Below are 24,528 nucleotides of genomic sequence, written 5' to 3'. Positions count from 1 at the left end.
TTGAAAACTATTTGAATTTTTTTTTTCTTCTTTAAGAGTTTGTGGTGGTGGTGGTGTTATAGTTATTGAGGAAATTTATGTACGTTTTATTGCAATGTGTTTTAATTAAAGACCAAATGAGACCACTTATAGTTTGTATCTAAAAGATCCTGAGATAAAAAATTCACTTATCTGCCTCACTGAAAAAGACTCTGATGATGGGATAGGTTGGGGGCAGGTGGAGAAGGGGACAACAGAGGATGAAATGTTTGGATAGCATCACTGACTCGATAGACATGAGTTTGAGCAAGTTCCAGAAGTTGGTGATGGACAGGGAAGCCTGATGTGCTGCAGTTCTTGGGGTCACAAAGAGTTGGACACGACTGAGTGAACTGAATGATGTCAACACAGCAATTGATAAATGTTTTGACTTTGTATGTTGTACTACAGTAAAAATCTGATTTTGATAAAAACTTATAGCATTGATTTTGTTATACTGGGAAAGGCAGAATGAGTGAAGCTTGGCAAATAAATCCAAAATCAATATTATTTATTCTAATTAGGAGAAATTTCTCTGACGACCAGCTCTGTGACTGTCCTTTGCTGCATCTCCATCTATCTCAACATTTTAACAATGGAATGAGGACATTGGACAGAGAGTGATCACAGTTATAGATTTATCCATTCACTCACTTATACATTAATTCATATTTACTGTGTACTTTCTATATGTCAGGCACTATTTTAAGCTGTGGAATATAACAGTGAATGAACAAAATGCTAAAATGTCATCGCCTCCATAAAGTTTTACATTAAAATGTGGCATGGGAGGTTCAGAAAAACCCAAAGTAAGCAAATAAACCATATGGTATATTAGTGATAGGTTTTACAAAAAAAGTGTAGGGAGTGGAATAGGAAGTGATGAGGACTTACAATATTATGTATAGAGGTCAAGTAGGACCTCCTGGAGTAATTGACACATGGTAAAAATTTCACAGCTAAAGGGAAAATATTGTGGTATGTGGGGAAAGAGAAGAAAGTTCAAAGACAAGCAACATCAAGTGTGGCTAGATGTAATGGGGAACAGTCAGATGTGAGATCAGGGAGCTCTGAGGTGGAATCAGAATTCGCAGAACCTCATCAATCAGGAAGGGATGTTGGCTTTACTTCTGAGTGGTAGAAGCAAGGGAGGGTTTGGAGCATGGCTGCTACGTGCCTTTGCTTATTTCAGGAAGGGTATGATTCTGGCTCATAGGTAGAAAACATGGCAGGAAACATGGTGTAGAGCCACGGAGACCAACTGCAGCAGTTCAGGCAAGAGGTTATGGTAGCAGTAATTATGATCACCTTCAATATCTGCAGGTTCATTTTTGATGTAAAATTTAAACACAATGTAGTGCCTCTATCTTAACTGCATTATTTGGTAAGTTTTGTTGAGTCTATACATTCATGCGGATAATAACCCAATACAGTTACAGGAGATTACCAGGACTGCCGTGCCTGCAGAGGCCGTTACTACCCTTTTTTGTCAATCCCCATATTGCCACAAGCAACCACTATTATGATTTCTCTCCCCATAGGTTAGTTTTGCCCATTCTTGTGTGTGTATGTGTGCACGTGAGTGGGGGGAGGATACACTGTATGCTCACATATCTGGCTGCTGCTTTCAGCATCGTTTCTGAGGTGCATCTATATTTTTATGGATATTAGTAGTTCTGTCTTTTTGTTGATGAGTGTTATTCCATTGCATGGATAGGCCACAGTTTGCTTATTCATACTCCTGTTGGTGGACATTTTAGTGTGTTCATAGTGTGTATTTACTGTGAATAAAGCTGCTAGAAATCTTGTATGATTGTTTTTGTGGGCATGTTTTTCTTTCTCTTGGGTAAATAGTAGGAATATAATAGCTGGTACACAGGGTAAGTAAGTAAGTGTTAGTTGCTCAGTCGTGTCCGACTCTGTGACCCCATAGACTATAGCCCGCCAGGCTCCTCTGTCCATGGGATTTCCCAGGCCAGAATACTGGAGTGGGTTGCCATTTCCTTCTCCAGGGGATCTTCCTGACCCAGGGACTGAACCCAGGTCTCCTACATGGCAGGCAGACTCTTTACCATCTGAGCCACCAGGGAAGCCTCAAGGTAGGTATATATTTAACATTTTAAGAATCTTTTCGTTTTTCAAAATGTTTTAACATTTATACTCTCCTCAGCAATGTATTTCCAGCTACTCTATATCCTTGTAATATGTTGCTACTGCTAAGTCGCTTCGGTCGTGTCCGACTCTGTGGGACCCCATGGACAGCAGCCCACGAGGCTCCCCCGTCCCTGGGATTCTCCAGGCAAGAACACTGGAGTGGGTTGCCATTTCCTTCTCCAATGCATGAAAGTGAAAAGTGAAAGTGAAGTCGCTCAGTCCTGTCCGACTCTTAGTGACCCCATGGATTGCAGCCCACCAGGCTCCTCCATCCATGGGATTTTCCAGGCAAGAGTGCTGGAGTGGGGTGCCATTGCCTTCTCTGTGTAATATGTTATCAGTCTTTTAATTTTAGTAATTGTAATATATGTGTAGGAGAATTTCATTGGAGTTTTAATTAGCATTTTCAGAGTATTTTTTATGGAAGAATGAATAAGATTTCTGGATAATTTGGATGTGGTTATGAGAGAAAGAGTAGAAGAGAAGTGTAAGAATTTTTTTGGCCTGATTAACTTAACGTTGTATTGTCCATTTACTGAGTTGAGAAAGACAACTAAGAAAATGGGAGGAGGGGCAAGAATATTGAAAATAAGACTATGAAATGTGTTATCCTATTAGATGAGTTCAAGTGGAGAGGTCAAGTGGAGAGTGTTTAAGAAGTAGTTTTATTTGTTAGTTTTTGGCTGTCCTAGGTCTTCATTACTGCACAGGCTTTTCTCTAGTTGCATCGGGGGAAGCCGCTGTCTAGTTGTGATGCGGGGGCTTATCGCAGTGGCTTCTCTTGTTGCAGAGCACCGGCTCTAGGCATGTAAGCTTTAGAAGTTGTGGCTCCCAGGCTCTAGAGACACAGGCTCTATAGTTGTGACGCACAGGCTTTGTGGCTCCAAGGCATGTGGGATCTTCCTGGATCAAGGATTAAACCTGTGTCTCCTGCACTGGCAGGTAGAATCTTTACCACTGAGCCACCAGAAAAGTCAGTTCTGAGATTTTTAAATTTAGGGAGATGTCTTCTGGGAGTCATGATGATTCTTGAGATTCTCATGATACCATGAGATTCGTGGCATTGCTAATGAGTAAGAGGAGGTAGACAATAGATTGATTCTAAGAGCTAAGCTGGGGTCCTCCACAACTAGATTCATTAGAATAAACTAGCAAAGACTTTGAGGTGAGCTAGCTAGAGAGGAAAGAAGAAATGTATGAGACTGTGGCACTCCTAAACCCAGGAAAGGAGAGTTCTCAACAGAGAGGGAGAGAGAGACTGTGCCCAGTGTTGTCTAAAGGAGTGATTATTGTCGCTAAGGTATTAGGTGGAGTAGGAGGTGGTGGTTAGAGAGCAAGATGCTTGAACCTGATAATACTATATAGAATTCCAGTTCTAGGTTATGGGGAATGATGGTTGAGACAATGATCTATTAGGATGAAGGACAGGATCACAGGAAGTAAGGAGTTTACGAGACAGAAAGGCCAGTGTGTTTGGAAGCACACTGGAACAAATGATATACCGTTTAGAAAAGTTGCATATATCAAACTAGATTAATAGGCTAAATCTATCAACTTGTCAATTAACAAAAAAGAGGAAGTTCTAAATTTAGATCTAATATACTAACTGCCCCAGGAAAGTCATGATTTAACATTAGACCATAGATACAGAACTTAATGGATTTAGTTGACTGTGTACTCAGTAAGGGTTTGCCAATTAGATTATCAAGAATCTTTTCCAATAAAGTTTCTTGGAAACAATTTGCCAAAAGCTTTAATAATTTTCTGCATAAAATAATAGCAACCAAAAATAAGGAAGATGGTTCCACTTTAAAATAGGTAAGCAACATTTACATACCACATTCTCTCACATACTCTATGTAGAGCATATCAAAGGAAGAGGTCAGCATTATGAGAGAATTTCAAACCATGTCACATGAAGACTGTGTTCACAAACATATTTCCCTTAAGGAAAAGAAGTTAAGGAAAAACAAATGAGTGGCATTTAATATTTTTCTTTGAAAATTAGTGAGAACAACATGTAGAGATACCCCTATTTGACACCAGGAAAAGAAAGTATATTTTCAGTAATTCATAGCATTGTTTCATTTGCAATGTGATCTTTGAACATTTTTTAAAATGAACAAACTAAAGTTAACCTTACAGAAAAGGCTTATATTGTATGGTTCTAAGACAGCATCAGTTATATTATACCATTGTTTTATGTAGCAAGCTGCCAATGCAATTATAACAGGACGTCACTTTTAAAACCCAGCTTGACTTCAGGGGCATTAGAATCTGAAAAACATTTAATTTATATTGATGATATGTAGTAATTAAACACTGCTGCTGCTGCTGCTAAGTCGCTTCAGTCGTGTCTGACTCTGTGCGACCCCATGGACTGCAGCCTACCAGGCTTCTCCGTCCATGGGATTCTCCAGGCAAGAACACTGTAGTGGGTTGCCATTTCCTTCTCCAGTAATTAAACACTACACTCCATCAACTTCTGGTTTTTAATAATGGTGTTTTAGTGTTCTATGTATCTTTCAAATATCCCAAATTTGCATAGAAATATATTATGGAAAGCATAGAATGTCAAGTTTTTGTTGTTCTATGGAACATCAAATTTTTATACAATAGTCATATATATATTAAACTTAAGAGTTGTGTTTTCCCTAACTTTTCAAACAGTATTTAGCTTTTTGAAATCAGTGACAAAATTCTTGCTGGGATGATTTCAATTATCCAGGCAAAATACTGTTCCTCACTTACTGCATTAAGGTCATTTCTTTTGATTATTAGTAAGAAAATGGAGATTCTGTAATGGGCAAACCATGTATCCTTAATACTGCCATCTGTAGTATCTTCTGCAAGTTTGCACTAAGAAGCCCCTCTGGCCGTGTCGTAAAGCACTTCGAGTACTTCTTGCGCCTTCTGGTTTATGGATGTCTTCTGTCAGCATGCTCCATCTTTATTAGATCTTCCTTGAGGTCATATTAGACTATCATGGGAACAGCAGGCTTCTAAGATGTTTGTGTAATGTTGATTAATGTGGCATTGTCTTGTAACTTCTGTGGTAATGGTGCATTATCATTTAAAAAATAGCTGAATGAAGGGTGTTTTAACTTTAATTCAGGCTCTCTTCTGAAGAAACCTAAAATCTTGGCTGTAAAGAGACAGTTGGATGAACACTGTTTTTGCATGAATAGCTAGAAGGAAGCTGGATTTGAGCCTTGAGTAATTTCAGTGGCGAATGAGGAAGTAGCACTTTAAGAAGGAGCTGTGAAGTAGATATTCCTCACTCTAAAACGCGTGGTAACTTGCAAGCTTGATGCTTTTCAAATTACTGAATGCCAACTATGTGTAACCATAGCAATTATATGTCCATGTATAAAGATCAGACTGAAGGAAAATTATAAAGATCCAGGTATTATTTAATCTTATGACTTGCCACTTCTTATGAATGAAGTGGAAAATGACTTGTCTAAAAAAAAATTAAGATTTAAAAACAGACTTCCATCTGGAAGTATTCAGAAGGGTTTGTACAGAAGAATGTGGGTGCAGCAAGAAAACTATTTTATTTCTTAAAGTGATGAAGTATACAAAATGCTTCTTTGGTTTGAACTACATATTTGCTTCCCTAATTCTTCACCTTTCCATTATGATATACCAGTGGGAGATGGGACTGGGTGAGTTAGTTGCTTTTCTCCAATACTGAATACAAATGAACTCAGTTTTGCTTCATGTAGAAAAACCTTTCATAGAAGTAATTCCCAGGGAGGTAGAGTGGGGAAAAAAAAAATTAGTATCAATGTGTTTGTACACCTTCGTGAGAATTTCAGAATGAAGTTCAGAGGTACTGGTTACTTCAGTTCAGTTCAGTCGCTCAGTCATGTCCAACTCTTTGCGACCCCATGAACCGCAGCACACCAGGCCTCCCTGTCCATCACCAACTCCCGGAGTCTACCCAAACCCATGTCCATTGAGTTGGTGATGCCATCTAACCATCTCATCCTCTACCATCCCCTTCTCCTGCCTTCAGTCTTTCCCAACATCAGGGTCTTTTCAAATGAGTCAGCTCTTTGCATCAGGTGGCCAAAGTATTGGAGTTTCAGCTTCAACATCAGTCCTTCCAATGACTGATTTCCTTTAGGATGGACTGGTTGGATTTCCTTGCAGTCCAAGGGACTCTCAAGAGTCTTCGCCAACACCACAGTTCAAAAGCATCAATTCTTTGGCACTCAGCTTTCTTTATGGTCCAACTCTCACATCCATACATGACCACTGGAAAAACCACAGACTTGACTGGATGGACCTTTGTTGGCAAAGTAATGTCTCTGCTTTTGAATATGCTATCTAGGTTGGTCATAACTTTCCTTCCAAGGAGTAAGCGTCTTTTAATTTCATGGCTGCAATCACCATCTACAGTGATTTTAGAGACCAGAAAAAATAAAGTCAGCCACTGTTTCCACTGTTTCCCCATCTATCTGCCATAAAGTGATGGGACCAGATGCCATGATCTTAGTTTTCTGAATATTGAGCTTTAAGCCAACTTTTTCACTCTCCTCTTTCACTTTCATCAAGAGGCTCTTTAGTTCTTCTTCACTTTCTGCCATAAGGGTGGGGTCATCTGCATATCTGAGGTTATTCATATTTCTCTTGGCAATCTTGATTCCAGCTTGTTTCCTCCAGCCCCACGTTTCTCATGATGTACTCTGCATAGAAGTTAAATAAGCAGGGTGACAATATAAAGCCTTGACATACTCCTTTCCCTATTTGGAACCAGTCTGTTGTTCCATGTCCAGTTTTAACTGTTGCTTCCTTACCTGCATATAGGTTTCTCAAGAGACAGGTCAGGTGGTCTGGTATTCCCATCTCTTTCAGAATGTTCCACAGTTTATCTCAGCAAAGTTGAAGTTTATCCCACATGGTCTCTCTGATAGATTTGATAGCATTTTCTCAATGCCTTGCATTGCCCAGGAAGCCAGCAGCAGGGTAGAATGGTCAGCACCAGTATTTTATTTGGTAATAAGATGAAGAGGTGACCTGAACATCTGCCCGTGTTCTATTCCATTCAGGTTTTAGTAGCATCAATATATTCCTGTATTGGTATCATACCCCCATTCCACTTTCTGCAATGTTGTCATATAAAGCTGCCATTACAGCATGGATCCTGTCCTGAATCTCCTTGGATATCTGTATAAAAATCCTTGAAACTATGAGGACATGATGATCATACTTTAGGAGATGTTCTAACTAAGCAAGGGAATGTGATTCTCTTTCTCCTCAAGATAGAGCTGCAGAATTTTTCACCTTTGTGAGGTCAGGTTATTTTCTTTTTAAAAGTTTAAACTGAACCCTGGAATAGGGCATGATTCTATCATAGGAATAGATTCCTGTGACAGGAGCAAAAGGAGCCAGGCTCTTGTCTTCAGGACTTTTTCCTGGTTGCTCAGATGGTAAATAATCTGCCTACGATGCAGGAGACCTGAAGTTGGGAAGATCCTCTGGAGAAGGAAATGGAAATCCACTCCAGAATTGTTGCCTGGAGAATTCCATGGACAGAGGAGCCTGGCCGACTACAGTCCATGGGGTCACAAAGAGTTGGACAAGACTGAGTGACTAACACTTGCACTTTGAGTACTCTCATTATTTATGACAAATATTAATTTAAAAAAAGATGAGGTATGGCTAAAATAATGATATATCCCAATGACATAAAGTGAATAGAAATTGAAAAAAAAAAAGAAAAAGGAAGTGACAATAGAGAGCTAAAATGAAGCCCAGGGTATATTTATAAAGTTGAAAGGGGTACTCAAGAATGTAAGTTAGAAGAGTGCCGTTTTAGCTTACACATTTCTAGCTTCTAAAGGAAAGAGAAAAATTATTTACAAGATACGAAGTGGCCACGCTATTAATGCTAATTAATTTCTCAAGAGGAAAAGGTCTTTTCTTTTGTTCCAACTATGTACATTGTTCTCACAGGGAGCACTGGGATGAGGTTAACCTTCTCAACAAAACACCTTCAGTGAATACAGTAAAATATTATTGTAGGAATTTTTTTTCTTATTATCTACATTTAATATGAGCCTGTGGAAACATGGAACCTGGTAAAATGTAATTGCATGAGGGTTGTAAAAAGTGATCTCAAGGACACAGGGTTATGAAAGTCTGGTTTTGTTCCCAGTATAAAAAACCAGAAATCTAGAGCAGACATTGGCAAACTTGTCCCTACACGCCAGAGTACATATTTTTTGTCATGTATGTCCTCTGGTCTGCATCACAACCAATCAGCTCTGCTGTGGTCACATGAAACAGCCGCAGATAATGTGTAAATGAGCTGGTGTAACTGCGTATCAATAAAACTTGATTTACAAAATCAGGCAGTGAGCCAGATTGGGGTCTCAGATCACAGTTTGCCAACTCCAATCTGAAGAAATAAGGATTTTATTCATTTTGAAGTTTTCTTTGTAATTCTTCAGAACAAAATTTTAATAAGCAGTGGAAAACAAGGATTAAAAGCTCAAATATATTTTTCAAGACTGAAAATAAAAATTGATTACCATGTAAGGGTAGTATTTGATATAGTCCCTCAACCAGAGTCTGGTTTGATATTTTCAAGTGAAAAGAAAGTCATTTAACCAGAGCTTCCTCACCTCTGAATGAGTGAAGTGGGATGAGTAGAAATAACCATCATCAACATTTTTTGCCCCAGCTTCCACATTCTACCCCCCAAAATGAATGCTTTTAAATAATGTGCACCCAGGAGTGGCCAAGTATGAATCTTGGCTCTTCTACCTGCCAGACCAGTGAACCTGAGCAAGTTATGTCACCTGTCTGTAACTTCATCTTATCGGAGAACTGGGCATAACAATTCCATCTTTGCAGGGTTGCTGGGAGACAAACTACTTAGCCATTAGCTGAGTGATTCATATGAATTAATAGATGATAGTTTGGCCCCCTGGAGTCTATGCCAGAAGCCTCAAGTTGTTGGCCAGGGGGACTACATAAAACATAGAGCCTGCTAGGCTCCTCTGTCCATGGAATTTTCCAGATAAGAATACTGGAGTGGGTAGCCATTCCCTTCTCCAGGGGATCTTCCCTGACCCTGAGATTGAACTCCAGTCTCCCGCAATGCAGGTGGATTCTTTACCATCTGAGCCACCAAGGAAGCCCTATATAGAACTATAGGTCATGTAAAATGTGGGCTATATAAGCATCCGAGATGCCAATATGAGAGAATATGACTGTACATGAAAATATGGATTTTAGGGAAAAGAAAAAGAGGAAGTCAAAAGTCTTGTCACCTCAAGCTCGCAGTGTTGAATGGAAGTGGCGTTGATCCTACCTGCCCAGCCCACCTCCCTGGTGCTCAGGTTGGCCTCTGTGACATTCACAGGCCAGTTTGTCCCGATCCTTTTCTTTTGCAGTGCCTGGAAGGAATAGAAGTCCTCCTTGGTACCATGTCTGCAATTTTTTTTTTTCTTTTCTATACTTTGTCCACTTCATTTTTTACATTATTTGCAGGGTTCTTGTCAGGACACCAGAGAGTAGTGGGTTAGAGAGCATGTAAATCAAGAAGTTAATAGGAGTTCTGGGATAAAAGAATTTCTGGTTAAATAAGCTTAGAGATGCTGAAAGAAGAAACAAAACCAGGTGTGTTTCCTTTGGGCCTCTCATTATCCTTTAATGTATTAATACTTCCAGGCTCCAAGATAGAAGTACATGCTACAGCTTTCTTGAATCAGTTTTAACAAAGAAAAAATGCAAGCAAGAATCCTTTAATTTTAATGCTTCATGCATTTGTGGCCACTTCGCCATTGACCACATTTCTCCAATACAGTGTGATATGAGAAACACTGCCTTTACCATTCCAAAAGCCTCCATAGAACTTGTAATTTTAAGACAAACATTCTAGATGTATCTGTTGCAAATAGTATCTACTGATACTGTTTCAGGGAATGTTGTTACCTGATTCCCTGATGACTGAGCCTACTTTATAACATTGCTGGATAATAATAGTATCGATAGTATAATAGTAGTATAGCAAAGACTAATTGAATACTCATAGGCAGTGTTAAGTACTTTGCTGTTACTGGGTTATCTCATATAATTGTTGCAAAATACCATGGTTTATCTTATCCCTATCCTACAAAGAATGGAAATGAAACAGAGAGGATAAATAAGTTGAAAGTCACACAGCTGCTAAGTGAGGCAATCTAAGATCCCACTCTTAGCTACTGGACTCTGCTGTCTTGGCTACATGCAGTGACAATTGGAAAACGTCTACCCCAAATTACATCTAAATTAATAGATACTTGTTAATCTTAGATCATGTTTCTTTTATTAAGTAACTGTGTATGAAGATTGAGTATAACACTAGCTTTTAAGCATAAAACTTCAATAAAAATAGAAAAATACGTTACTTTTAATTTTTTTTTCCTAAGGTCATAGATCTTACTAATTCAGTAGGTTCATAGAATTGTGGTGAAACTTAGTGAAGTCATGAAATACAGCTACTTAACAGCTTTAAAATACTACGGTCATTTCTAAAGACCCACCCATGGACTTCTTAAGACCCAGATTTCTTATATCGATTCCTGTAGGTCCTGATTAGCCCCACACTGCTCCCAATTTAAAGCAGTAAAAGCCAAGAAAGATCAATAAAAGCTACACATATATTGATACTCCTCTGTGAGGTGATAGAAATTTAATAGTGCTTAATAAAAAGATAGATATACATAAATTACCTTTGTCCTCCTGTCATCACTATCCACCTTTCCCTGGAGTCTAGTGTATGGTTTTGCTCCAAGAGGTACAAACTTCCACTTTATTAGAAGCAAAAATATGACAGAGCACTGGAAAGAACAGTGGACCAGCTATTGTTGGACCCGAACAGGGTTAGAAGAAAACATTTGTTATTCAGTAAATTGGAAAACAAATACTCATGGTAATATATAATAAAATATTATTCGTTCTAAGTGTGTGTGTGTATATATATATATAAATATATATGTTAAGTCGCTTCAGTCGTATCCAACTCTGTGCGACCCCATAGACGGCAGCCCACCAGGCTCCCCCGTCCATGGGATTCTCCAGGCAAGAACACTGGAGTGGGTTGCCATTTCCTTCTCCAATGCATGAAAATGAAAAGTGAAAGTGAATTCGCTCAGTTGTGTCAGACTCTTTGCGACCCCGTGGACTGTAGCCCACCAGGCTTCTCCATCCATGGGATTTTCCAGGCAAGAGTACTGGAGTGGGTTGCCATTGCCTTCTCCATATATATATATACACACATATATATATGTAAAAATATGCATATATACATATTGCATTTCATTGATACCAAGATGCTATTGATTGTAACATACAGCATCAATATCAAAGCTTTTATCAGAAAGTATAAACATTGTATAAATGCAACATTTTATAAGATATATTCAGGTTTCGGGCATCATAAGAATTCAGATGTACTTTATGAAGGAGTCTGGCTGATGGAATTGATGGATTGTTGACTGATCAGATGTGGAGATTGGCAGAATGAGAAAAGTTGACATTGGTTCTAGTTGGCTGTGTAAGGGTAGGGGTTGGTGGATCTGGGTAGCTAATTTAAATTGTAGCACATTGAAGTTTATTTATGACGTCCTTAAGTGTCAAGTTGACAGTGTTGTTGAATTACTTGGGGTTACCTTTAAATGTATTACTGTGATATTGAATGGTGTGCCTTGGAAATGAACAGAGATCATTCTGTCGTTTTTGAGATTGCATCCAAGTACTGCACTTTGGACTCTTTTGTTGACCATGATGGCTACTCCATTTCTTCTGAGGGATTCCTGCCCACAGTAGTAGATATAACCCATTAAAGTCCATTCCAGTCCATTTTAGTTCGCTGATTCCTAGAATGTCGACATTCACTCTTGCCATCTCCTGTTTGGCCACTTCCAATTTGCCTTGATTCATGGACCTGACATTCCAGGTTCCTATGCAATATTGCTCTTTACAGCATCAGACCTTGCTTCTATCACCAGTCACATCCACAACTGGGTATTGTTTTTGCTTTGGCTCCATCCCTTCATTCTTTCTGGAGTTATTTCTCTACTGATCTCCAGTAGCATATTGGGCACCTACCGACCCAGGGAGTTCCTCTTTCAGTATCCTATCATTTTGCCTTTTCACACTGTTCATGGGGTTCTCAAGGCAAGAATACTGAAGTGGTTTGACATTCTCTTCTCCAGTGGACCATAAGAAATAGACGGGGAAACAGTGGAAACATTGTCAGACTTCGTTTTTGGGGGCTCCAAAATCACTGCAGATGGTGACTGCAGCCATGAAATTAAAAGACACTTACTCCTTAGAAGGAAAGTTATGACCAACCTAGATAGCATATTCAAAAGCAGAGACATTACTTTGCCAACAAAGGTCCGTCTAGTCAAGGCTATGGTTTTTCCAGTGGTCATGTATGGATGTGAGAGTTGGACTGTGAAGAAAGCTGAGTGCCAAAGAATTGATGCTTTTGAACTGTGGTGTTGGAGAAGACTCTTGAGAGTCCCTTGGACTGCAAGGAGATCCAACTAGTCCATTCTAAAGGAGATCAGTCCTGGGTGTTCTTTGGAAGGAAAAATGCTAAAGCTGAAACTCCAGTACTTTGGCCACCTCATGCGAAAAATTGACTCATTGGAAAAGACTCTGATGCTGGGAGGGATTGGGGGCAGGAGAAGGGGACGACAGAGGATGAGATGGCTGGATGGCATCACTGACTCAATGGACATGAGTCTGGGTGAACTTCTGGGGTTGATGATGGACAGGGAGGCCTGGCGTGCTGTGATTCATGGTGTCACAAAGAGTTGGACACGACTGAGTGAGTGAACTGAACTGAACCTTTAAATGGATCACCCTCTAATCATGCCTTATTTGTTGCTCTGGTATATTTAAAGGTACTGATGGTGGATGGGCATCATTAGGTATCTCTTATTATATTGTCCTGTCAATATTGTCTTAATATTGTCCTATATATTTATATATAAATAAATATATATAAGATATTATTTTATCTTAACTTTTTTTCAAAGTATTATTTTTCCTTTCATGTGTACTGGATGATAACTATTTGAAGGTTTTATGACCATGGCTAAGTGCTCATGTTTCACTGATATTATTCCATTAAATCAAAACACTTTCTTCAAGAAAATGTTTTTCGTTTGTGTGCTAAGTCACTTAGTAGCGTCTGACTCTGTGTGACCCTGTGGAATGTAGCCCACCAGACTCCTCTGTCCATGGGAATCTCTAGGCAAGGATACTAGAGTGGATTGCCATACCCTCCTCCAGGGGATCTTCCTGACCAAGGGACTGAACCCGTGTTTCTTATGTCCCTTGCATTGGCAGGAAGGTTCTTTACCACTAGTATGACCTGGGAAGCTTTTTTTTTTTTGCTTAAATGACAAAGATCTTTCCAGTTGTGAAGAGAATTAGTAATCAAAGACAATTTGGAAAATGTTAGTTTAAAAAATGACTTGAAGCCATCTATAATTGTACATCTGTGTGTGTGTGTGCTTAGTCACTCAATTGTGTCTGGCTCTTTGTAATCCCATGGACTGTAGCCTGCCAGGCTCCTCTGTCCATGGTGATTCTTTAGGTAGGGATACTGGAGTGGGTTGCCATGCCCTCCTCCAGGGGATCTTCCCAACCCAGGGATCCAAACCAGGTCTCCCTCATTGCAAACGAATTCTTTACCATCTAAGCCACCAGGTTTCCCCAAGAATACTGGAGTGGGTAGCCTATCCCTTCTCTAGGGGATCTTCCTGACCCAAGAATCAAACCGGGGTCTCTTGCCTTGTAGGCGGATTCTGAGCTACCTGTAAAGCCCCTAATTATACCTCTGATGCTGCTGCTGCTAAGTCGCTTCAGTTGTGTCTGACTCTGGACTCTGTGTGACCCCATAGACAGCAGCCCACCAGGCTCCCCCGTCCATGGGATTCTCCAGGCAAGAACACTGGAGTGGGTTGCCATTTCCTTCTCCAATGCATGAAAGTGAAAAGTGAAAGTGAAGTTGCTCAGTCGTGTCTGACTCTTAGCGACCTCATGGACTGCAGCCTACCAGGCTCCTCCTTCCATGGGATTTTCCAGGCAAGAGTACTGGAGTGGGGTGCCATTGCCTTCTCCAAATTATACCTCTACCTACCTATAAATATTTAATTTGAAATGTTTCTAGACTTTTATTTTTACAAATTCTTTCATGTATAATTGATATCAATTGTAGTTTTAATTCTTCCCCATTTAATATGGACATTGTAAGCATGTCACTATTTTAAAAGCAGATGTTTAGTTTGGGTAGATAAGAGAGCACATATTTAATAGTTTGATTAAATGAAATATTTTATATAGCAGAGTCATGTTTATTCATGTTATTTGATTGACTTCAGAGAGGGGGTTTTATAATATTTAGTTTTAAAGAAAATCTGCTATATAAAAGCTCAGCAAGAGGAAAGGAGCCCTAATTATTATATCTCTAACCATCTGTATTTTGCAATGTTACATAATACAATGAGCTCAGGTGGTTCCAGACATGTATAAATTTGAGCAAATTATACAAGTCGCAGTTGGCAATAACACTCCATAAACTCTGTAATATTTCTGAGAAGCTAGTGACTCTTTATAATTTCAAATCATTGTCAGACATCTCCTTAAACTTAACATTTGCTGAAAAGTCTCTGGATTTTAAGTATCAATAAGAATATTCCAAACTGATCAAATTCTTTAATTCCTAAGTTGGCCATGATGAAATAAGTTTTGATAGCATCATAACTCATTATTCTCTTCCCAAAGTGTCTGATATCCACAGTGATGTGAAAAAATAGAATTGCATAGAACTTTTAGAAATGAATTTATAGTAATTTATAGTACTTATCATTGGGCTCATGATTTTAAACTGTATTTTGATAAATATCAGATATTATACTTCAAAATAAGCTTTTTCTGAGTTTGACTATTTAGAGTTACACATAATATAAATGTAAACTGTTACCCACTGGCCTGGCTTGCTAGGGTGCCTTGAAATCAACTGCCTTTGACCATCAGATAAATGTGTTAAAAGTTACTTTAAAATTCCTGGTGCTGGACAAGGAATAGCTGCTCAGTAAACATATGACTGACTACCTACTGGAAGGTTGTTCTAACAGACTTCTAAAAAATGGGGTATATAGAGCAAGGTGATGCAGCAGTAAAGAATCCGCCTGCCAATATAGGAGATGCAAGAGACAAGGGTTTGATCCCCGGGGGGAGGGCAGGGGGAGATCCCCTGGAGTAGGAAATGGCAGCCTGCTCCAGTATTCTTGCCTGGGAAATTCCATGGTCAGAGGAGCCTGGCGGGCTACAGTCCATGGGTCTCATTCACACAGGGTAGAAATAGGAAAGGTACTTAGGGCAACATGATTATGTTGGTGAGAGAGAAAGCAGATGAAAAACAATGAGGTAGACTCAAAAAGGAGCCAGAAAGAAATTCCATTATATTAAAAAATCTCATTTTTGTTTTTCCCAGAGATGGTCTTTTTTAAAATACTCTTTCCTTATGAATTTTCCATTTTCTCATATAGGCCCTACATTGATGTTGTTCAGTCTCTCAGTCATGTCCGACTCTTTGTGACATCATGGACTGCAGCACACCAGATTCACTATCTCCTAGAATTTGCTCAGACTCATGTCCTTTGAGTCAATAATGCCATTGAGCCATCTCATCCTCTGTCACCTCTTCTCCTCTTGCCCTTGGTCTTTCCAGCATCAGGGTCTTTTCTGATGAGTCAGCTCTTCATATCAGGTGGCCAAAGTATTGGAGCTTCAGTTATCAGTATCAGTCCTTCCAATGAATATTCAGGACTGACTTCCTTTAAGATTGACTGGTTGGATCTCCTTGCAGTTCAAGGGACTCTCAAGGGTCTTCTCCAACACCACAGTTCAAAAGCATCAATTCTTCAATGCTCAGCTTTCTTTATGGTCCAACTCTCACATCCATACATGACTACTGGAAAAACCATAGCTTTAACTAGACAGAACTTTGTTGGCAAAGTAATGTCTCTGCTTTTTAATATGCTGTATAGATTGGTCATAGCTTTTCTTCCAAGGAGCAAACATCTTTTAATTTCCTGGCTGCAGTCATCTGCAGTGAAAATAAAGCCTATCACTGTTGTCATTTTTTCGCCCATCTATTTGCCGTGAAGAGATGCAACCAGATGCCGTGATCTTCGTTTTTTGCATGTTGAGTTTCAAACCAGCTTTTTCACTCTCCTCTCTCACTTTCATCCAGAGGATCTTTAGTTCTTCTTCGCTTTCTGTCATAAGGGTGATTTCATCTGCATACCTGAGGTTATTGATATTTCTCCTGGCAATCTTGATTCCAGCTTGTGCTTCATCCAGTCTGGCATTTTGCATGATGTGCTCTGCCTATAAGTTAAATAATCAGGGTGACAATATACAGCCTTGACATACTCCTTTCCTAATTTTGAACCAGTCTGTTGTTGCATGTCCAGTTCTAACTGTTGCTTCTTGACCTGCATACAGGTTTCTCAGGAGGCAGTTTTGATGATCTGGTATTCCCATCTCTTTAAGAATTTTCCAGTTTTTTGTGATCCACACAGTCAAAGGCTTTAGCATAGTCAATAAAGCAGGATTGCATGTTGGCAATTTGATCTCTGGTTCTTCTGCCTTTTCTAAATCCAGCTTGTATGTCTGTCTGGAAGTTCTCTTTTGAAGTACATTTGAAGCTTAGCTTGAAGGATTTTGAGCACTGTCTTGCTAGCATGTGGATTGTGTGCAGTTGTGTGGTACTTTGAACATTCTTTGGCATTGCTCTTCTTTGGGATTGAAATGAAAACTGACCTTTTCCAGTCCTATGGCCACTGCTGAGTTTTCCAAATTTGCTGGAATATTGAGTGCCTGCCTAATATGTCGCTTCAGTCACGTCCAATTCTTTGCGACCCCATGGACTATAGTCCACCACATTTCTCTGTCCGTGGGATTCTCCAGGCAAGTATATTGGAGAGGGTTTTCATTTCTTTCTCCAGAGGATCTTCCTGACCTAAGGAGTGAGCCCGCATCTTATTATGTCTCATTATTGCAGGTGGGATTGTTGTAGCCATGCATTCCAGGAAACAAACTCACTCAGAAGGACAATGCAGATAGTGAAGTGCAGTTTATTACACCGGCGGGCCCAAGGCAGAGTCTCGTCTTAGCCAAGGACCCCAACCAGTTTCTGTGAAAATCTTTTGTACCCTATGTGTACAGTGCTCAAACCCATCTCCCCAAATTCCTTGAAACTTGCATAAACAAAGAAAGGTAGATACAATCACAATAGCCCCATCACTCATGTGTCATGTATTTAAACAGTTAAACGATTGGTCATCAATCAATAAGCCGAGGTTACACTCTGATAAGCACAGAAAGAAATTTATGACCTCTCCGGAGACAGGGGTGATTAGTATATGTTTTCTCTTAAGTGATGAGTAACCTAGATGCAACTCTCAAGGTTCCTTTGTCCGGAGGGGTCTTATCCTTCTGCTGGTGTGTCGTTTCCATAGGCACTGAGCACAGAGTTCAGAGTCCACAGAAAAGGTGGCCAAGCATGGCCAGCACTGAACAGGCCTAGGACAGAGTCCAGGCCCTACGGTCTCCTCCTTCAGGATCTTTACCACTAGCGCCATCTGGGAAACCCATATTGAGTGCAGGACTTCCTTTTTCTTTTTTTTTGCATGCAGCACATTAACAGCATCTTATTTTAGGATTTGAAATAGCTTAACTGGAATTCCATCACCTCCACTAGCTTTGTTGGTTGGAATGCTTCCTAAGGCCCACTTGACTTCACACTCCACAATGTCTGTCTCTAGGTGAGTGATCACACCATCGTGGTTTTCTGGGTCATTAAGCCCTTTTTTTGTACAGTTCTTCTGTGTATTCTTGCACCTCTTCTTATCTTCTCCCTCTGTTAGGTCCATACTGTTTCTGTCCTTTATCCGTCCATCTTTGCGTAAAATGTTCCCTTGGTATCTCTAATTTTCCTGAAAAGATCTCTAGTTTTCCCCATTCTATTGTTTTCCTCTATTTCTTCTCATTGTTCACTTAAGAAGGCTTTCTTACCTCTCCATGCTATTCCTGGAAACTCTGCATTCAGATGAGTATCTTTCCTTTTTTCCTTTGAGTTTTGCTTCTCTTTTCTCAGCTATTTGTAAGACCTCTTCAGACAATCATTTTGCCTTTTTGGTTTTCTCTTTTTGAGGAATGGTTTTGATCACTGCCTCCTGTAGTGTTACAAACCTCCATCCATAGTTTTTCAGGCTCTCTGTCTATTAGATCTAATTCCTTGTATCTCTTTGTCACTTCCACTATACAACTCATAAGGGATTTGATTTAGCTTATACCTGAATGGCCTAATGGTTTCCCCTCCATTCTGCAATTTAAGTCTGAATTTTGCAATAAGGAATTTGCCCTATGTATTTTGTGGAAATCAAGAGTTTTTGTTTTTTTTTTTTGCTTGATGTGTATTTGTTGCATATTTACAATAAAATATCAGTCAGTCATTTCAGAGATTCTGTATCAGTTCATCAAGCAACTGATAAGACAAAATTATCTCAGATCCATTTCTGAAATTGGATGGTGGCATATTAAAGGGGATAACTTCTTATTTAATTCTGATAATCACTTTGACATTGTAGTACTAGTTATACTGTAAATTGAACTCATGGATTATATTCTATCTAATAGTTGGGGCTGGGCTCTTGAGCTTGTTACCCTTTTTTTGTGTGTAGCTGGAGCCTCAAAAACACTCAAAACTGCAAAGAGATGCCATTGTATTTTAAGACAAGATTGATTGCCCAGTCAATGTTAAGAGACACTGAGAGAGAAATCTAAAGCTTGACTTGGGTTAATTGGATTGTCTAGTTGTTATCACCATGCAGGATACTGATTCGTCAATATCACCGGCCACTCAGCATGAACTGTCACAGCCCTCCCTGTGCTCTACTTTTTCACTGCATTTTACATTTGGTGGGTGAGGCTACGATGCTCTGATACTTGCTTGGCCTGAAAATGTTCATTATTTATTGATTTAAAAAAATAATGGAATCTATTGTTCTCATCTTGATTTATTTCTAATTGATTTATTTCTTGATTTATTTCTAAGAAGGATGGATTTAATTAAAATATTACACAGGAAAAGGTACTTTATTTTTGTTTATACCTGGGAAAGAAAAGATTTCACAACATCTCCATTTGTCAATCACTATGTGCAGCTTCATTGTCTTTTCTTTATTCTAATAGTCACCTCAATAAATCACTGGTTTTTAATGTCATTTATAAAGATTATATGTTATTGCATTTCCAGTTACAAAGCAGCATTAATGGGAAATTGTTAATGGAAACGAATCATCTAAATTATCTAGAATTTCAAAATGACAAATCTATTATTTATTGTGAATAATAGTCCTACAGTTTAATATAGCTTCATTTTTTTTTAAAACAAATGATGATCATTCAGCTTGATTCTTTGCACAGTGCAGGAGAAGACAAATGTTAACCAAGATGGGAATGTAGATTTTCAAAGATGCCTTCTACTCTATTCTGCATATAGGCTCATTTCTTGCTTGTGAATCATAAGAGAAAACAGAATTAAAATAATTTTTAGTTTAGTGTCCTGATATCAGTTGTTTTTTTTATTTTCCTTATGCATCAGTGCATGTTTTAGTAACTGTTGTTCTCTCAAGTTAAGATATGCGGGTGGCATTGGCTTTACTGTGTCAGGAAGGTGGAGGTTAATGGGTCTGGGCTTTTTTATCATTGTCTACACTTTGCTGCTATCACCTTTTCCTCTCTGTACTGCCATCCATAATATAGCTAATATCATGGAGTCAATTTCTGCATTTATTCAAATATCAGATAATATGTACCTTGTATTGATCCCATTGTGTTACTAAAACATTCTTTTTCATTTACATTGATTTTTGGGACTAGAAGTCTGTGCTTAGTGAACATCAACAGTAGTTAAGTCATCTCATCGTTTAGCTATAACAGTGCTTGCTACCTGCTAGATTGTCAATTCTGAACATTTTTAAACATCAGAGACTGTAGAAGATACAGAAAAAGGTCTTTCCATAAAGAGACAAATTGCGTATAAAATACATTTGATTATTATAGGACCATTTTGCAATAGCGCTCTATGATTGAATCACAATTCGGTTTTTTCTGTGTGTATATACACATGTGCACTCATACATGCTCTCAAGTGCACACTCTGTGTGATTTATTTCATTTTGCTCGCCTGTTAGTATTGCCTACAGTGACCATTCCTCTGTTCCTCTTTATTCTCTCCTATAAATCTCAAATTACTCTTTAATATGTGTTTATGAGCTATCAATTTTTATCCCCTCCATATTTTAAGAAGGCAAACACAGTTAAGTCAAGATGACTAATGGGATGGTGGGGAGAAGCATGGGATGATAAAAATTAAATAGGGAACAAGTGATTCCCCTTCAGAGCCATTCTTTTAAAATAGCCAGTTATTACTAATAAAAAGCAAGCATTATCAAACATTTCTTTTAATAACATTTTATAATAGAGATATGTATCCTCTGCTTTGTAAGTCGCATGTTATCCATAGTATACTTTAGTAGGCATTAACAGTTTAAGAGAATCTTTAAATTCTAGGATCTTTTACAGAAAGGGAGGAGTCTTACTTCTGAGCCTAGTGGCTCAAACGGTAAAGCGTCTGTGCTACAATGCAGGAGACCTGGGTTCGATCCCTGGGTTGGGAAGATCCCCTGGAGAAAGAAATGGCAATCCACTCCAGGACTATTGCCTGGAAAATCTCATGGACAGAGGAACCTGGTAGGCTACAGCCCATGGGATCGCCAAGAGTCGGACACGACTGAGCGACTTTACTTACTTCATATGCTTTCAAAGTGTTAAATATAATTTGTTTTATCAAAAACACAAAAGATAATCATTAGTAAAAATCTACATCTTCATCACCTTCTAGGAGTGTTCTTTCATCTTCCCAGTCTCCTCTGATGATACTGCATTTTCAGAAGAATTCACATGTGGTGGCTCTTTTTTTCTCTCACCCCTGTCCTGCTAGGCCTCAGAAAAGGATTAATATAATCCTTCTTTCATTGCCATTGGCTCCTTCAGACCTTTCTCCCTTCCTCCTCCACAAAGACATGCAGCTGTAGGTGACATCCTCATATTAAACCACCCATGAGCCTTCTTCTTCACCCCCAGGCCACACACTCCCCCATCATCCATGCAGAGTTTAGTTTTTGGTCCAATGTCAGCCTCTTCAGTGCTGCTCTTGTAACTATTGGTGACTTCAGCATGAAGGTAGAAGTGAAATGAAAGTCACTCAGTTGTATCCGACTCTTTGCGACCCCATGGACTGTACAGTCCATGGAATTCTCCGGGCCAGAATACTGGAGTGGGTAGGCTTTCCCTTCTCCGGGCTATCTTCCCAACCCAGGAATCTAATGGGTCTCCTGCATTGCAGGCGGATTCTTCACCAACTGAGCCACCAGGGAAGCCCATTCAGGTAGATCATCCGCCCAATTATTTAGCTTCACAGTTTGTTCTCACCCACCCACTTTTTTCCAATAATCTTTTCTCTATCCTAACCCAGCCACTCACCCCAGGAGCATATCATGCAACCGATCCAGATTCTCAATTCAGAATGGCCTCTTCTCCAATCACAGTTCTCTCTTTCCACCCTGTTTCCTCCAGAACTCCATCTTCAGAATGCTTCAGTCTCACTGGGAATCTGATCCTACCAGCTTTTCACTTCTCTCATCTTCCTCTTGTCCTCACTTTACAGCAACGATGCCATAGTTCCCTGCTGCTGCTGCTGCTAAGTCGCTTCAGTCGTGTCCAGACTCTATGCAACCCCATAGATGGCAGCCCACCAGGCTCCCCTGTCCCTGGGATTCTCCAGGCAAGAACACTGGAGTGGGTTGCTGTTTCCTTCTCCAATGCATAAAAGGGAAAAGTGAAAGTGAAGTCTCTCAGTCATGTCCAACTCTTCGTGACACCATGGACTGGAGCCCACCAGGCTCCTCCGTCCCTGGGATTTTCCAGGCAAGAGTACTGGAGTGGGGTGCCATTGCCTTCTCCTGCCATAGTTCCCTAGTCCATATTTCCTACTTATTAAAACAAAAAAACAAAGCAACTTAAGTTTCCTTGATCTTTTTTCATACCTCTACCATCTCCTCCTTTATCTACCCTCTACCTAGCCGACTTGGTTCTTGCTTTACTGAGAAAGCTGAATCTATAACAGATTTCCACAAGCTTCTGTCCCTGTATTTAAACACATGTGTGCAGTTCATGCCTACCTACTATTCATGATTTGCCCATGCATTTATGGAAGGCTTTTCTCCAAATATCTACTAGTACCAACCTTGCCTCTTCAAGGATACTGCTCCAGCAATTACTACTTGATCCTCCAACACAATAGACCATATAATGCAATACATTTGTTCATGAGTTATTTTTTAAAAAATCAAGATCACTTACCTACTATGAGAAATGATGCCAAGATCTATGTTTTTAAGTTAGAGGAATACATGTTATCTATAGGAGATAATATATGGAAATTTTTTGGCTTATACTTATTTATTTATTTAATTTTTTTTAGCATTAGTGGTGTGAGATCTAGTCACAAATGGCTTCTATTTAATACCTTCCAACTGAGTTCATGTGTCATATTTTAGAACTGAGAATACAGACAGTGCTGGCAGTTTGGTGAGCAGAGAGAAGTCTGGGCTTCTCGAAGTTCTGTTCACTCCTTACATGAGATGCACGAGTGGCAGATGCAGTTGGCAAAGCAGGCTTTTGGATCCTTCCAGTTCAGTTTGCATTTCCACCTACCTGGGTTTTCAGGATCCCAAGGGGAAACAGCAGGCCCTGGAGAAAGGACTAAGCCCTCTAAGTAAGGAGGCCGATGGTTGTTGTTTCATGTGATAGCAGCATGGAGCTCTGATGGTCATTTTTCACTTAACCAAACAGGTTTCTACCTCCTCACCTCCTCTGACTCCATTATTAGCATGCAAATCTCACAGCCTCAGTGTCCAGTACAACTTCCTCTGATGATGAAAACATTCTATAATGCATATGGCTATGGAGCACTTGAAACGTGGCTCATGCAGCTAAGGAAGAAATCATTAATTTAAATGATTTAAATTTGAATTTAAATAGTCACTTGTAGCTGTTGGTTACTGAATATGATAGAGCAAGTAGAGAGCTAAGCTCTAGCTAATGGCCTTACAAGGACATTTCATGTGCTTGACCTAATCTGAGAGCTTTATATATACTAACTCATTTAACCGCCATCAGAATCATAAGGAGTAAGCATTTTTATTTTCGCCATTATAGAAATGAAAGAACTGGGCCAGAAGGAAGTTTAGCATAGGGAGGAAATGACAAAGTCAGGATTTAAACCCTCGGCAGCGTATCCACTGTATTTTCTCTACTTTCAATCCTAAATTCATCTTGTTCTTCAAGCTTTGCTCACATTCATTAGTTCGTGTGTGTGTTATAACTGTGTCTGTTTATCATAAAATGTATTACTCATTCCTTTTGAGGCATTATATTCTTCTTATTTTCCACTACGTCTAACATAACACAGGCTCTCTTATTGTGAGAGTCAGTGGCTAGCTCCCTGGCCATTATGTCAGTCCTCCAAAGCAGTGCTTCTGAAACTTAAATGTGCACCAGAATCCCATGGGAAACAGGTGGTGGCTTCTGATTCAGGAGGCCCAGTGTAGGGCCTGAGAATCTGCACTTTTAACAAATCTCCAAGTGATGCTGATGCTGTTCAGTGGTCTAGTGGCCATGCTTGACCACCCACTGCTCTAAACCATGTCCAACTCTGCTGTTAGGTTAACTGACTTAAAACATTAAGTCCCTGGTGAGTATTAAGTATTAAGCCACAGTCCCTGGTGGCTCAGATGGTAAAAAATCTGCCTGCAATGCAGGAGACCCAGGTTTGATCCTGGGTCGGGAAGATCTCCTGCAGAAGGAAATAGCAACCTGCTCCAGTATTTTTGCCTGGAGAATTTGACAGACAGGAGGAGCCTGGGCAGGCTATAGTCCATGAGGTCGCAAAGAGTCAGACGTGACTGAACAACTAATACTTTCACATCAACAGTTCTATTGTAAGAGTTCTTTTAGCAAAAGACACGATCTTCCATCATTTTGTTTATGTTGTGTGAATAGTATGTATAGTCTCTTTTTGTTGAGAGATGAAAAGCCAGCTAAAAATGCTGAAGGAAAGGAGGGAAGGAGAGGGAAGAAGGAAGGGAAGAAAACAAGAAAAGTAAAAAGGAAAGAAAAGCAACTGTGTAACGGAAAGGCCAG

This window comes from Bos mutus, chromosome 9, assembly GCF_027580195.1.
Source record: "Bos mutus isolate GX-2022 chromosome 9, NWIPB_WYAK_1.1, whole genome shotgun sequence".
NCBI classification, from domain to species: Eukaryota; Metazoa; Chordata; class Mammalia; order Artiodactyla; family Bovidae; genus Bos; species Bos mutus.
This window is presented reverse-complemented; position numbering follows the sequence as displayed.